The 16,388-nt window shown below is 44.4% G+C and overlaps 1 long non-coding RNA gene across 1 annotated transcript in view; it reads left to right on the forward strand.

Annotated features, from left to right (window-relative positions):
• Window positions 1-16,388, forward strand: part of LOC118315448 — a 38,903-nt gene that overhangs the window by 3,812 nt on the left and 18,703 nt on the right. Inside the window, exon 2 of the long non-coding RNA XR_004794854.2 lies at window positions 2,186-2,234. This is a non-coding gene — a long non-coding RNA (uncharacterized LOC118315448). The remainder of the gene's footprint in view (window positions 1-2,185; window positions 2,235-16,388) is intronic.

Here is a 16,388-nt window from a genome sequence, read left to right on the forward strand (position 1 = left end):
GGGAACAGGGAGGAGAGAGAAGGAGTGGCCTGCGTTGAGGTTCTCATGAGCCAGCGGTGGGCTGTGGCAGCCGGCAGCTGGGCTCCCACTACCTCCGTCCTCCAGCTCCAGCCTGAATTATGAAGGGAATGGCAGTCAGCCTAATTACAATGACTGATTGCCCGTCCGTTGGCATTTCTCAGACAGTGATTGTTGTGTGTGTGTGTGTGTGTGTGTGTGGGGGGGGGGGCATTTCTCATTGGCCATCCCCTTCCTTTCTTTGCATGAGAACAGCCAGTGATTGAGGTCTGATTGGTTGGAAAGGAAAGAGATGTTTTATGACTTGCCGCGGCAGAAATGGTGGGAAGCCAGAGACAGGTGATGTTGCACCGACGGTGCATTGTGGCCTATTCGGTCGCCACGATATCCGGTAAAAACAAAATCGGCCGCATCAAAAAGCTATACGACGAAAAAGACACTTTCGCCGACGTTTAAAAATTGACAAGAACCATGTCTCGTGGGAACCCCTCGCTGATCCTTAAACGTGTCAGATCTTCAACCTGTTGACTCCTTCTTGAGCACGTCATTCCTCCGTCCCGCTGGCATTGTTAAAAAATGAAAAAAATAAGAAAGGCAAAAGGAGAGGTCTTGAATTGGCCATTTGTATGTCAGCGAAGCACTCGGGGGTGTGATGTGTGTGTTAAGTGGGAGCTGGTTTGAGTTGGTCTGCCCTGCTTTGTCCGATGCTTTGGCTTTTGTTCCTCCAGTAATGAATTGTGGAAGCCTTGGCTTCGTCTGGAGTGTCTCATAGCAACTGAGAAGAGAGAGGGAGCGCTGGTAAATGGAGAATGGGCTGGGGGAGATCGCGGGTTTCTTTTTTCTAAAGGGCAAGACGAGACCGCTCCATCGTCTGGGCATTTTGTGAAGAGGGAAAAAAAAATCAAACTGGCCACTTTGTCTCGTAACCGATACGTCATTATTTATAACCTTTATTTCTAACGACAGCGTTCTTGAGGTAGCAGGATATGAAGATTCTCTGAAATGTTTCTGTTTTATCTATGTATATTTTTCACTGCCTAGACTACGTTCAAACCGACACATTCAAAACCACAAAAAAGAGTCACGCACACAGACACAGTTAGTCGCAATCATTTTAATGTTGTTACAGTCCACCGTGTTTCAACACCTCTGGTGACACGTAAATACTGATGATTAACTCGTACAAGTCTGAGACTAAATCTTAAGCCATGAATTACTTTGCAAACATACTACTCTACTTTTTAATTTTTACAATCCACCTGTCGCTGGTACTCATTGTGCAACTGCTGATTAACTGACACCTTGTTCTGCACTGTGGTCATAGCAGTTCTGTGTGTGTGTGTGTGTGTGTGTGTGTGTGTGTGTGTGTGTGTGTGTGTGTGTGTGTGTGTGTGTGTGTGTGTGTGTGTGTGTGTGTGTGTGTGTGTGTGTGTGTGTGTGTGTGTGTGTGTGTGTGTGTGTGTGTGTGTGTGTGTGTGTGTGTGTGTCTGTGTGTGTGTGTGTGTGCATGTGTGCGTGTGCATGTGTGCGTGTGTGTGTGTGTGAGAGATCTTCTGCACACGCATGTTCACATTTGCACTTGTGTGATTGCAGATGAGCATCTTGATTCCACACAGATCAGCCACAACATGAATCAGTGTATGCTTGTGCATTCACACCAGGCTGTTTTTTGTATTATTAAGGCGCCGGTCAATGCCATGTTTGCCCTGTGACCCAGACACTACCTGTCTGCTGCCATGGTTACAGGGGCAGAGCAGGTTTAGTGGCCTGACTCCGGGGATTACTTTCCCTGGTCTTAACAATCAGAACTGTGCCCCATGTGCCCGTAAAATGGACCAAACTGCACCCTGACAGTTAAGAGGGCTCCATGCAGTTTGCCCCCCGGTGGCCTTTAAAACGGCTCTAAGTGCTGTGTAAGGGATTAGACCTGTACATCGTAATTGCTCTGGTGTCAGTGACGGTCCCTGCGTGATCGGGTTCACTTGTAGCGATAAGCGCCCATAAATGAGAGAGCCCACGCTGCACACTGGATTCAGGAGTGAAGTGCTCGAGCTGAAACACATGTTGAAGCCATTGTTCTTCATCTTCTGAAGACTTGACCAACAGATACCTTTTATAAAATGTCCAGCCATACTGACGCTATTTTCTCTTTCTGTTTACCCGACAGATCAATGAGTGGCGAGAAAAACCGAGGCCCTGTAAAAGAAAAAATCATTGTGAGTACTTAAACACACGAACCCGGACATCTGTACAATATCACAGTCGTGCATACTGTAGGTTTTGAAATGTGTACATTACACTTTTGCTGTGTAGTGTGTACAAGGCTCATTAGATTCATCCATTTGGTAATGAGATGCAGATGAGTTACTGATTGTTCACACTGGGGACAAAATAACAGAAGCACTGCATGGTGATAACAATAACCTTGTAATATTACATTGCATTATAATGGAATGGGGAAGAAAACATACTGTGTGCTCGTGACCCTGAATATATATTATGGATGTTAATTTAATTCTGTTTGTGCTCTACGCCACCCGCCCGCCATGTAACACGACTGCAAATGTGCAAGAGGGGGTGATTTAGTTTTTAAGGCCCGACTTCTACACGGGGGCATTCATCATTCTGCCTCCCTTTACACTCCCAAGAAGTCGCAGATCACACTGTAACTGCTCGAAAAGACTGGAGTCAAATGCGCGGGTCGTCCCTCCTTGTTCGTCTGTGCCGGTGACCCTGAACTTGGAAACACATTGGAAGTGGTTGCAGGACTCGATTTGCCGCCCGCCCCCGGGAAGCTGGTCTTGTCTGGCCGACCAGATTGGCGTTGACATTTTTATTGGCATCCGCCGACTGTTCGTTGTAATTTATGCTGCCTTTTGATTTAGCGATCGAACGCTCATGTTAACTACCCGACATGGCCTGCCGCGCTGAGGGCCGCGGAGCGGGCCGGCGCACGCAGGGTCAGAACACTCTGGCCCGGCTTTGCGGTGACTTAGCAGAATCAGGGAGCACCTCTCCTTTTTTTTCTCCCTCCAGTGACTTGCAGTCTTACAGGTGTCCACCAGATGCTGCAGGCTGCCTGCGCTGTCCCTCCCTCCGCTCGTCCAGTGGAAGACGTAATGTCCACTTTGGAGCGAAAAAGGGTCGGCACTGTTGCCATGGTATTAGGATTAAACGTAATTTAGTTGTGCATCATAGAAAATGGGTCCCATATCGGGCTATTTGGTAGTTGACTGAGGGCAAGCGTGATTGAAGATGTGGTTATGACTCATGTTGTTGAATTCAAGTATTTTGAGACAGAATGAGTTTGATATAAAACATTTTCATATGTCACTTGTAACCACAGTTTTGGGGGATTTCCCTAATGGATCAAAAGTTGTAGGAGCTCCTTGAAAGAATGTTCAACATTGTTGTCAGGAAACACGTTACAGTACACACATTAAATGTATCTGATGTAAACCTGCACTGGTTTAGAGGGAAGGAGTGTCCGCATGTCATGCCGAGCAGAGCAGCTTCACAGTTAACTTTGCAAACAAAGCCCGCCCTGCCGCAAGTCATGCTGGGAGGTTTGGCTGCTGGCAAGAGTGCCTGCCAGCAGCGTCCAGAGAGCGGCTCTGAAAAATATTGCAGGGGCTGAAATGAAGTTTGAAAAGTAGAAAGAGTAGCAACAAAGTGGAGAGCTCTCACAGCTGTAGGCCCTGCCTTCTCCTAAAGAGATATCGCCCAAACATTCCTCAGTCGCAGACGAGGCCAGCGCGGCTGTACAGTGTGGTGCTGCTGAAGCGTACCGTAGATCAACACATCTGAGCTTTGGTCAGTTTGTGCTCGGAGCTACATTTAAGTCAAGGTCAGATTTTGTTTGAAAAAAGTTGACGTGGAGGGATTTTTTTCTTTTCTTTTAAACAGTAAACATGCTGTAGTTTAAATATTCTAAATAACCAGAGGGAGGAATGTAACATTAGATACATTGATGTGTTCAATCTATTCATCAAGAAAAAGCCTACTGTAGTAACTCGCAGGGGTTTCTGGGAGTTTTAGAGAATGGGCATGGGATTTATTCTAATGAAGTAGAGTTACTTGGATGTTATTGAACACCAAAGTGCCAGTAGTTTATATTCTAATTGGGGCTATTATTGTGTTCTACTGTAGCTAAACTTTACCTTACCTTGCGTCAGACAAAAAAGAAACCTTATTTAGTTCAACGACCGGTGTACTGATGAAATGGAGAGAGGAATCAATCCATGTTAAATTGTTTGCGATAACTTAAAGAAGCAACTAGCAGCGTTAGAATTCCCTGTTTTAATTTAGTATTTCTAGAAGATGCCTCTTGGCTGAGTCACTGTGAAAAATACTCTCTAAATCTTCAGTTTTTTCAAATTTCATGGAGGTTGCGTGGCTCTCGCTCTCTCTCTCTCAACTACATCCGCATAATAGGTGGTGATTGTTTCAAATTTAGATTTCCTTTTAGAATTTAATTTCCCTTTTAATACGGAGCACTTGCCTCCAGTGTAGCACAGTGTGAGTCTGGCATAGTCGATCAGAAGACTAGTGGTGGCGGTGGCGGTCAGATTCGCGATGTGGAAGCAGCCGGAGCTCAGCACAGTGGCAGGCAGCCCGGAGGGTCCTGAGCCTTCACTTCACAGCTCCCTGTTTGGCTCTCACACATTGTGCCATTCAGAGCCCAGGCCGTACATTCACCCTGCTCCGGGCACCCCAACCATTGTGAGGGTGAGCTCATTTGAAAAGCCTTCAGGATTCTTTTTTTTTTTTTCGGTGCGAGCAAGTCAGCGCTATTTGCATTTGTTCCAGTCTCGAAGATTTTACAGGTCAATTGGGACAGGCGGATATCGCACCACGCCAGAGACAGTGTTCCTCTCCATCGCCATCTTCATCCGTCTCTCGTCTTTGTTTGCCTCAGCCAGTCTATGACTATTTTTTTCCTAATTTTACCGTGTTGTATTGCTTTGATTCACTGTGGCACCGATTTACCCCAAAAGGGTGCAGTTAAATTCTTCATATATTCTGTTGTATTACTGGGAATATACGGTAAGTCGTATTGCACTTGTCTCGGACAAGCAAGGCACCAAATCTCTCTCTTTCTCGCTGTCTGTTGAGCAGGGGGCAGAAACACCTTTGTTGGAATCAAGGGTAGCAACAGGGGATCAGATAGAGGAGAGAGGTGCAGGTGTCAGCCTTTCATTCCTGGCCCGCAGGCAGACCGCAGGCCGAGCGCGGGTAAGAGCAAGACAGTGCTCCGACAAAAACATCTAATCACTTTAATTAGTCTAATCTTACCTTGATGGGTTTGCTTGCTTGCAGGTGTGTGTGCGTGTGCGTGCGTGTGTGTGTGTGTGTGTGCATGCGTGTGTGTGTGTGTGTGTGTGCGTGTGAGACATTGAGAGAGAGAAAATAAGTGTACGAGTCATAAGTTGTACAAGTCAGAGCCTGTGTAGCCCAAAGTTTCAACTCTATGAACTCTTCATAATATTCGATGCATGACACCAAAAAATTTGGTTGCTTATTACAGATAAGACCAAAAAAAATGAGACCTCAGATGTTAACCATGGTGGCTAGAAACAACTATGAATTGTATTTGTTTCCACAAGGGATGCATCAACTGATATTTACCACTGGGGCAGAGAGACCTTGACCTCGTAGCTCATAGTGTCATGTTGTTATGGCTGATGTGTTGTGGATAATGTTTGAGCAAAATTAAACCGCTCATTTATATTACTAGCATAGCAGAGAAATATGGGAAATTGTCTTCCTCTCGGTCTATACCTCTTGAATGCAAATCAAATATTAATTTGGGGTTACCACTTTGGTCCTGAGAAATATGTCTTGCCTCATTGGTTTGCCAGTTTGTGGCTTTTGAAATGGATGCACAGTATCAGAAAATGATGACACAGATTAATTTGTGTTCATAAAGTTTTCTTTATAGTTTCAGTTTTTTTTTTATAGGGACTGTGTTTGTCTAAAAGGCTCTCTGCCTCCAAAGGTGTCATATGACCAGCAGTTCTGATTTTCTCCACTATGCTGAAATAACAACACTGCACAGTATTAAACCTGGGAACAAGTACTTCCACAGTGTTGTGGCTTGACTTTGTCTTTATTCTGTTCAAGATTTGTTGATAGTTGGTTTGCAGTTTGTAGAAATTCGCAGTGAACGATTTATTCTTTGCGTGTACACTATCTCTTTAATGGATGAAGTGGCTCATATTTAGGTTCCTGTGAAGAAAACTAGTGAAAATGTTTAGTCTGTTAAATCTAGTTGCCAGTTTGGTTGGTGAAAACAAAGAAATTGTAGTAGTAATAATAGTAGTTGTCTAGATCTAGAGGTGCGCCGCGGCGGTGTGGTGGTTAGCGCTTTTGCCTCACAGCAGGTTCTGGGATCGGATCCCAGCTTCCTCCCACAGTCCAAAGACATGCAGATTGGGGTATAGGTTGATTGGAGACTCTGAATTGACCGTAGATGTGAGTGTGAATGTGAGTGTGAATGGTTGTTTGTCTCCGTATGTTGACCCTGCTATATATGTAGGCGACCTGTCCAGGGTGAAACCCCGCCTCTCGCGCAATGTCAACTGGGATTGGCTCCAGCCCCCCCGCGACCCTTAAAGGATAAAGCGGTATTGAGAATGGATGGATTGTTGCATCTAGAGTCCGACCGATGTATCGGTTGGCCAATAAAATCGACCGCTATGAGCCTTTCACAGACAAATCGGTATCGCCGCTTATGTTTACCGATGTGAAATATTTTTTGCAGAAAAATGTGCATTTATATTACATTGTACTGGAAATCGTGTGCTCAGCAAAAATCCACATCGGCCGGGCTCTAGTTGCACCATCCGTTCCCTACTCCATAGGTTGGCAATCATTTTTATTTCACAAACTCACAAACTCGTGAGTTTCATTTGAAAACAACAACGTTTCTAGTATCGTGGGGGGGAACTGCTCTTGCCCCCTCTCTTGCCTACAAGCTAAGACAGATCTTTCTGTAAGCAAACTCTGCACTTATGTCTTCCACTTTCCTATGTGAAGGGGTTAACGTGACTGTCAGAGTGTGTGTGTGTGTGTGTGTGTGTGTGTGTGTGTGTGTGTGTGTGTGTGTGTGTGTGTGTGTGTGTGTGTGTGTGTGTGTGTGTGTGTGTGTGTGTGTGTGTTGGGGGGGGGGGGGTTGTTCCATCTGTTCACCGTTGAAAATGGCCATAAGAGTTGGTGCTCTGGCAGGATAGGAATCTGTCTGGCTTTAGAGACGACATGTCCTGGTCGCCGGGAGGAGGCTGCTTAAAGGATGTGATGTCTCCTCAGCAGACGGGGTGTCAGCGGGAGCCACCTCGTCTCTCGGCGGAGAGGTGGCCCCGGGATAGAGTGGACGCTTTCAACAGTTAGACACTCTCGTCCAGTGACTGGTTGACTACAGGCCTTACTGAGACGGAAGCAACGGCATAGAGACAGTGGCAGACAGTGGCAGACGCTGTAATATGTCAACACGTGCTGCTGAACATGACGTTACCTTGATCGCTCACATGGTCAGTTGGTTGGGGAAAATTTTTGTCGTGTCGACGTGCTTACTGAGATGCCGTAGTTGTCTGAACTTTTTGGCACAATTCGTGGCTATCCATACTTTCCCAAGCAGTTTAAAAAACAGACATTCTCTGCGAATAATATTTGACTCTGAGCCACCTGTTGGACGGTGGGGAGCTCTGTTTCTGATCCCACACCGGGCTCACCCATCGCCCCTATCATCGTGGCAAACCTCGCGAGCCGCCCGTCCCCCGTAATGCATGAACCTGGCCGAACCAGGCCGGATGGTTCTCCGTTTCTGTGCCCCCATCCCCCCACCAGACACAGTGATGGCACTCGGTGCCAGAGACACCCCTCCCTCCCCTCCCCTCCCCTCCCCTTCCCGTCACCGACACTCTCCTCTCCTCTCCTCCCTTCCCTCCCCTCTCCGCCGCAGGCAGACCCAGGCATGGGATCTCCATCTGTGCACAAAGGAGCCTCCTCTATCTGCATACGCTGCACATAAAAGGGCCTTTTGTCATGAGCTCTGCACACATGACCGTCCGCCTTTCACCCGGCTGGAAAAAAAAGATCACTCTCTCCAGCAATCCGACCCCACCCCCAACACCAGACTCGACCCCCCCTACCCGACACCCGCCCTGCCCGGTTTTCAGCTGCGAGAGAGAGAGAGAGTGAGACAGAGCCACCCTGAACTTTGTCGAATAGAGACAACCGTCAGATTGGCGCTGCTTCCATCACTGCTGCAACTGCACTTTTCTTCTTTTTTTTTCTTCTTTTTCATTTCCCCTTTTCCAGGCCCGCCTTCTCCTTTTCTCTCTCCCGGTGTCCTTGTGTGCACTCACTGTCAGGCAATCGACGCATTATAGCATCTACCATACTGAAATATGAATGTGCTCTCGTTTTTTGTTGTCTCCCCTCCTTTCTGCAGTCTCTGACATTTAAGGGGCATTAGTGATTGGTTGTGTGCCAGGTCAACCCCCCCCCCCCCCTCCATTGCAGAGGCACAGTCTCAGTTGACCGCAGTCCGAGAGTGCCTTCTGCCTTTTATCCCCTGGAGTCTGTGCTGTTTAGCAGAGCCAGAGGTATTCGTTAATGTGAAAAGACTATCGCGAATGAATGGTCCCTGCATGTGAGAAGCATATCGAGATGAGACATGGTCGAATTCTCCTCCGTTGTGAGACAAAGGGGCTGCGATGCCGTTTTGGCCACGGAAGATGACAGATATTGGTGTTGAGGGATATTGAGTCAGGGTGGGGACGGAGCAAAGACACAGAGACGGGGCTAACACACACAAGTCAAGTGCACGGTTGCTGCCACGAAAAAGCGCTTTCCTCAGCGTTTCCTTTGAAACACACACGGCCCCGGTGCCTTGCTCTCGGGCCAAACGAGTGTGGATTTTGGAAAAGCCCCGTAGCTCATCTTGCTGTCGCTGCACACAGGCCTGTGGTGGAACGGAAGGAGAAGATTGACTTCTCCCTCCGTTGCATGTCCTCTGCATGACCCTCTGCCGCTCTGCGCTGGTGTAAAGGGGTCAGACGCTGTCATCGCGCACATTTCCTGCATGCCGTCCACACCTGTGGCCCGACGGGGACGAGCACGTCAGAGAACACTGCGCGGCGTATAGTCAGCACAGTTCAGCATAAATGGTGCATATAATTTACACACAAGGGCGCCTCAATTTAGTTCTTGGGGATTATAGTAACATGACAAATAATGATTGTGATGAAAACGATAGTAGTAATAATAATTAATGTATTTACATGGAATGCAAAAAAAAGAAGAGCTTTTGGGCAAAAGTTTATTATTTAAAATATGAATTAATAATTTTAATCACATATTCATTTGCTGTATGCAGTAGACAAGTGTATTAGTGCTGTCGCTGCAAAGAGCTGCAGTGCTCTAGAGAAAACCTCTGTAATGCAGTGAACACCTGTGTCCACCAAAGAGTCTTTGTTTTTCTTTAGAAATGATCCTCTAATCTCTTTGGTGCCTGCACTTTCTGATTTGGCACGAACATAATGCCGAGTTACAGAACAAGTCGTTGCATCTGCATGAACTCGCTTGTTCAATTAAAGAAGCAGTTAGGACTCAAAGTGCAGGAAATAAATGAGGGTCATCAACACCTCTCCTCCATATGCACTGATATGATCTCTCCTCTCTTTACAGGCTCGCAGCACAAAGTGAAATGCAGGAGAGAGCGAATAAATACAGTAAAAATCAGTTTTCTTAAAAAATTTGGAGCATGTCTTTAACACATTATTTTCCTGTTCGTAAAAAAAATAATATTTTGCTGGAATTGAAAGAGCCAATAAATGTGCAGAAAAAAACCCAACCCACGGAGTAATAAAACCTCTGTTTGCGCAGCTGTCCTGTGAAGTGCTGCTTTTCTCCCCACATAGATAAATATCCCTCTACTAATAACATTATGCAGATCAATTACCGTCCGTCAGCCAATTGAAAGTTGGCTAATGTGTGACTTTGTTGTCGTCACTTGCAAAGTGTCATCGGTGCTGTTCTAAAGGATGCCGCGAGTTTTATTGTTTTTTATTTTATGTGTATTAAGAGGCAATTCGCAAGCTCATTAAATGGAATTTCCGAGGTGGGAATTGGTTGGGTATCTACGATATTTCCCGCCTCACTTGTTTGATCAAAGCTGTTTTGTAAGTGAGCTGAACTGCACTGTGGTGATCACAAGAGGGAAAGTGCTGTGAAGTGATTCGGGGGGGGGGGCTGAAGGCTCAGGGGCTCTGGGTTGCGAGTGGGCACCGGAGGGAACGCCTGTTTATGAAATGGATAAAGTGTATTAGATGCACGTTGGGCTGTTTCCAGTCGAGCAAGGAATGCAGACGGAGCGTGTAAGAAAACAAAAACAGTACGCACAAAGTGCTTGTCGAGGGCTGTGAACCGCCGAGACTCGACTTTTGGACTCCGTGCAACCCTGCGGTGCGGCCGGGCGTTTGGACATGGCCTCTAAAATGCCAAGGCCTCTGCCTGTGCACTTCTGGCGTAATGTTGAGGAAGAATAAAACAAAATGGCCATGGCTGTTATAAAATGGGTACCAGCGGCTTTCAGGGGGCAACAGAAAAGCGAGAGCCCAGGTACGTACAAGCCCACTGCTGCCTGGTCACATGGACAGAAAGAAATTAATGAAAAATCTTTTTTTATTATAATAAATCTATGAGATTTCTGTTTTTGAAAATTTGTCCCAGTGCCTCAGTTAACTTAGTGCCTTAATTAACTCTACATAAATAACATTATATAAGTTTTTATTACATTGACGTAGTTCTTACTCGGGTATTACAATCAATAAAGAATAACATGAAAATTAGTGATAGAATTATTATTTTTTTTTAACATTATTTGACCCTGCATCATACCGTACCAATAACTTGCTTCATTATGCTATTTTACCGAAGGTAAAAAACTAAGATATACAGATCTTCAGATATAAGACCACGTTGAATCACTGTTTCATTTTGGTCTTGTAATATATCGCAGGACTAATGTCGTGTGGGAACATTCACACAATACATGATATTACATTTTTTTAAATCTGCAGTATTGTTCCTCCTTTTGTCTAAACTGTGAAAATCCTAATGTATTCTCTTTCTCACTCTGTATCCCCTTAACTGTTTAAGGTTTGATGAGGAAAATGAAGGAATTTTTTTTTTTAAACTTTTATTGTGTTGTTATTTACATTTGAATTTCCTTATGCTGTCGTCTGATGTGGATATCTTGCCTTAGCTGCCCTAGTTCGATGTTGCCTTATGAAAGCTGCCCTGATCCAGGACAATATGTTTGGCTGTTGAGGGGCTGCCAGAAGTAGTTGTTAGTGAGAGCGAGGGCGCGTCCCTCTTTGGATAGGTTGTCCACTCCGAGGTCCGATATCGAATAGGTCCATAATTTCCCACTTGTTCCCAGGAGAAGTTCTCCTTTGCTCTTTTCCCTCTGTCCCTTTTCTCTTCTTCTTCCTCCTCCTCGTCTTTTCTCACAGAATCCTATGAGAAACAGCAAGGTGAGTTCACTTGTTCCGTAGAAAAAAAAGGTTTTATTGTGCTTGTGGTCCTGTTTAGATGGATTGATCCGGTATGAATTACCTTTCTACAAATGTAATTTCTTTAGAAATATGCCTTTTGAAATGATTTGAAGCACCGCTCCTTCCATGACTCGACATTTCCTCTGATTTTACATTATTAAAGCAACCTAATAGGCATTTGACAAAGGTTACATTAGTGATCTGTTTTGTGCTTTATATAAAGAAAAGTATAGGAAGGGCACGTTGTAAAACATTTCAGGCTGAATTAACTTTTTATAAAGTTAAACTGAACAAATGCATGGATGATTTTGTAATTTACCTTGTTTTAAAATGTGCCACCGAAAAATATCGGATGGATTCCTTTAGTGGAAAAAGGTATTGCCGTCAATTTAGAATCATCACAACAAACTGTATTATTCATCTAAATGTTGGGTGTTAATGGCTGCAATCATGTAATGTAGTCAGAAGTTTATCTTTAAAAATGTGTCAGGTGTGTGTAGTTTGCTTTAGCTAAAATCTGTTTTCTGTAATATTAATATACCATCAAACGTTGTCAAGTCAATATAAAAACACATATGTGAAGTACAACTTCCCACAATTTCTCTTAAATTACAATATGTGTTTAAGCCTTAGGAACAGAAAAAAAAATCGGACTAAAATGTTTTTGGGAGAGTGGTATATGTATGGTAATAAATATTAATAATTACATAGGGTATTTGCTTTAAACTCATACATTTCATCCATATTAAAATTTGCCAAAACAAAATCAGACCTTCGACATTTTTGTGTCTTACTTTTAAATGATGTCCTTCACATTACAATATAGGTATCTCAAAGAAAAAAGGGAGCTATGTATTTTACAGAAATGAATTAAACACTCCTAATATTATTATTATTATTTAGTATAGGCTTGTATCCTTTTTTTAAATGATTATATACAAGGGAAGAACTTAGAGAGCAACCAGCCAGCAGGTTTTTGTAAATCAGCCTTTAAACCAAAAGCAAATTCTAAATTAATATATATCTTCTAAAATGAAATATAATAAATGTATTTATTTGATAATATATAGAAGTTCCTTTGTCAAATGTTCAGAATACATTTATTCAAATAAGTACTTAATTGTAATAGCTACAAGTATTTTTTACAGAATGTGGCAAAACCTTCCTTGCAGAAACCTTAAGATACTCACTTCAGAGAAATTCATCAATCCTGATATTCTTTGGTTTCCATTTAATTAATATTGATATGATCTCAGTAGGAACAACCACAGATGATCTTATCACAGGCAGTAATTTCAATGATAGTGAGCATGAGTTATGTTTTTATTATGAGGGATTATTGACTTGCTGTTTTTGGCCATGGAGGGGGATAAGTGAAACTCGTCACATTTTACTTTTACTTCTCGGCTGGAGCAAAAAGGAAAGTTCAAATATCAGTGGCAGAAATAGTTTGTGAAAAAAAACGCCCCTTTCTTGCCTTTTCGTCACATGATCATCTGGATCATCACCTGATTATATCTGGATCATCAATACTGCGCATGTCTTGTGTCCACCATTTTGTGATGAGAACTTTATTGCACATGCCCCCATTTTATGAATTCGAGCACGTGCTTTTAAACTTGTCGGCCTTTGAAAAAGAACAAATTTGAGAAGCACAGATGCTGCACAGCTTGCTAATGCAAGTCAAACACCCTTCGTCTTTTAAACAGGGGTGCTGAAGAGCATTGGCAATGCAAAAAAAACAACCAAAAACTTACAGTCATAGTATTGCACTTTTTTTTATTCATGTTTGTCCAGACAAAAAATATTTTTTTCATGTTGTGCTGCACCTTGCATTTATACTCCTTCATTCCTTGTGTGTGTGTGTGTGTGTGTGTGTGTGTGTGTGTGTGTGTGTGTGTGTGTGTGTGTGTGTGTGTGTGTGTGTGTGTGTGTGTGTGTGTGTGTGTGTGTGTGTGTGTGTGTGTGTGTGTGTGTGTGTGTGTGTGTGTGTGTGTGTGTGTGTGTGTGTGTGTGTGTGTGTGTGAGCAGAAAGCAGTGGTCACAGTCTGCCGCCTGAGGTGACTGCTGGGGTCAAAGGTCAGGCTGTGTTAATAAGACGTGATGTGCTACCCTGGGACCTGAGTCCCATGAGGGATAACCCCCTAATCGGCATTAGTTAATGTGTTCGTAATCTTTACCTTCTTAAAGCAAACAGTAGTGGAACATTCAATGGGCCCGCTTGGCCTCCCGTGTAACGCTTTTCACCCCGGGGTCATGGCCTTTGTTCCCTGCTCGATGGGGGAGTGCCCTCAGAGGTCTCGGGTGTAATAGAGAGGTTGTTTAGACACGTGCGGCGCTTAAGCAAGACCACCTCATAGACTCCGCTCCTGCTCCGGGGAGAGCATAAAGCAGTGCGGGGATACTCTTGTGGTTACATTTCATCCCCTTGAGTAAGTGCATTAGAATATCTGTGTTTTTATGTGCCACATGTCATGACTAATATGTTGTGGATGTAGCAGTGGTTGCTGACCAAGCACAGAACCACCCTCTCCCCATCACCTTCCCAACCTCCTAATGCGTCCTTGATGTTTGCAAACGACTAAGTGCAAATATTGTTTGTCTTTGCGGATTCCCCCTGCGATTTTCATATTCCTCCCGCTCTCCTCTCTGCTTCCTGGAGCTCGAGAAAGAAAGCTACAGAAAAAACAGCACATTTATGCAGCAATGCGTCCTTTTCCTGTCCCCTTATCTGAACTTGGACTGTGTAGTACAGAGTGCTTCGCCTCAACTAACAAATGACCACATATATGCTGTATAAGGCCAATCAAAGGACCTGATAAACAAATATCATTTTTGGATAGCATATCTAGTTATTATTTTACAGACGTCTGATGCACATGTGCAATATTTCTATTGCTGCACTATTTGCTTAGTGTTAATTGTCATTTTAAATGCAAATTTCCTTAATATGCCTTTTCTTTCTTCATTTTTAAGAATCAAATATTGGAACTTTGAATATTATTAGTTAGTAATCATTTGACGCTTTTCACAATATCAGCAGGAATGAAAAGTTTGCAAGTCAGAGGGCAATCTGTATGAATTGAAACGTCAAATGAGGTCGGGCAGAGTCCGTAACATGGCGCCGTCTGCCATTTTGTTTCACGTCCGCATTATCAATAGGCCAGATTGACCGTCTCTGTGTCACACAGACGCAGCAGCCGTGTGTTCCGCAGCCTTGTTAAGTACATAAATCAAAGAGCACTCGTATTTTTTGGTGTCACTTAATTCACTTTTTAATGTGATAATTTGATGTGAAAATGAATCAAATGCATTAGTTATTGTGTAAAGAATTAAAGATTGTAAAGGTACAAAAAACTACTTGCAACAATACAGTAAATCAGGAAAAACTGAATTATTTTCTGACTTTATAAACGCCGTATTTAAAAAAAAAAAAATTCTTGCTAAAATATGACAAATTGTGTCTTTTAAAATTAAAACATGATAAATACTCGCGGGGGGGGACACAACAGAGGAACAGTGTCGAGGAGCGCAGTGGTAAGAGTTTGGCAGGCGACCCGAAACCAAAACTGTATCCTCGAGTGAACTTCATGCCATGCAAAGTGCAGCATGCACACTAAGCAGGGATGCAGAAAGTGTGCCGCTCGCCAACGGCTGCAGTCCTCGCATATATTCAGTTCTGTGATTCAAGCTATCCCCAAATAAGGTCCCCGAACATATACACATGACGGCTTCATGCAACGAAGCCATAATGAAGTCATGGGTTTCTCGATTGGTCAAAACACATGGCGAGATGTGACGTGCAGCTGCACTCCTCCTCACAGGATCCTATAGCTCGCGCCACCTCAGCCGAACTTGTATCTCATCGAATTGGGCGGAAAAGAGAACAGGGAACGAGCACCGCGCAATTCAGCCTCGTCTGCGCCGAGACGGCGTAAATAATCCTCACATTTCCCTCCGACTCTCTGCGCGTCGTCTGTGTGTTCAGCAGCTTCTGCGCTGTGTTTTTTTCTCACCGAAATCCGTCGAGCAGAGAGCGGAGCACGGACGGGAGGGCAGTTGTCGCGGCGAGTGCAGCCGCTGCGCTGCTGTAGTCAGGAAGAGAGCCGGCAAAGGGAGCGGGGTGGTGGCCGCCCTCACAAAACTGTGCAGCAGCAGCAGCAGCAGCAGCAGCAGCAGCAGCAGCAGCAGCAGCCATGTTAGACAAATCGGCCCCAGCCCCACTAATAACGCCGTGCCCTCCAAAGCCAACAAAGTTTTTCGCAGAGTTAAAGTAAGAAAAGTTGAACCCCCACCTTTTTTCTCTCTCTCTCTCTCATTGTGTCTGCTAGGCATGTGGTCCCCTGTCGCCCTCTTTAATTCTCAGCAGTTTTGGGGGTTTTTTTTGAAAGCATAAATGCAATCGGAATAGCTCCTCAGCAACAGCTACGACTTTTTCACGTCCTCTCCCTCCTTTAATTTCCTTATAGAGCTCCTGCAGTTCGAGGCCGAGGGGCGAAAAAAAAAAAGTTGAAGCCGCGAGCTCTGCCTTTGCAGTTTTTTCCGAGCCACAGCCAGAAGAGGCAGGAAGTTGTTGTACAATAGCGTTACAGTAATCTTCCACAAATGGAAAAAGCCAAACGCCGATCGGCGAGTAGCGAAGGTGGCAGAACAGAGGCAGAAAGAGGGAGGGAGGGAGGGACAGACAGACGGGAGAGAAAGAGGGCTACGTGTGTGTGTGTGTGTGTGTGTGTGTGTGTGTGAGACAGACGTTACTGCAAAGAATAATCAATACAATCTAAGATGGTGGAAACAGCCATGCTGTTTCTT

This window comes from Scophthalmus maximus, chromosome 7 (assembly GCF_022379125.1).
Source record: "Scophthalmus maximus strain ysfricsl-2021 chromosome 7, ASM2237912v1, whole genome shotgun sequence".
In the NCBI taxonomy this organism is placed as follows: Eukaryota; Metazoa; Chordata; class Actinopteri; order Pleuronectiformes; family Scophthalmidae; genus Scophthalmus; species Scophthalmus maximus.